Source organism: Pteropus vampyrus, unplaced genomic scaffold (genome assembly GCF_000151845.1).
Source record: "Pteropus vampyrus isolate Shadow unplaced genomic scaffold, Pvam_2.0 Scaffold118, whole genome shotgun sequence".
NCBI lineage: Eukaryota > Metazoa > Chordata > Mammalia > Chiroptera > Pteropodidae > Pteropus > Pteropus vampyrus.
The window spans coordinates 220,110-220,424 of NW_011888899.1; positions in this window are offsets into that span (position 1 = coordinate 220,110).

Genomic DNA, 315 nt, shown 5'->3' on the forward strand with positions numbered 1-315 from the left:
CTAGGCGGGTGGCCGGACCGCTCAGACCCCTGCTTCCTCAGCTGGGGACACAGATTCGGTCTCACAGGGAGGTGTAAGGATGATGGGAATTAGGATAGAAAGGGCTTGCCAGAGGATAGAGTCTAGGGAAAAAAATGTTAGTTTTATCACTCACAGTGGAGGAACAGACTCTTCATGAACAGGGTGAAGACAGAGAGACACTGTTGATGAAGGAGCCGGCCAGCCGCCCAGGCCAGCCGAGGGACTCAGCCGAGGGACTCAGCCGAGGGCGGCTGGTGCTGCTTTTATGGCCGTAATTATCGTCGTTTGTGAAAA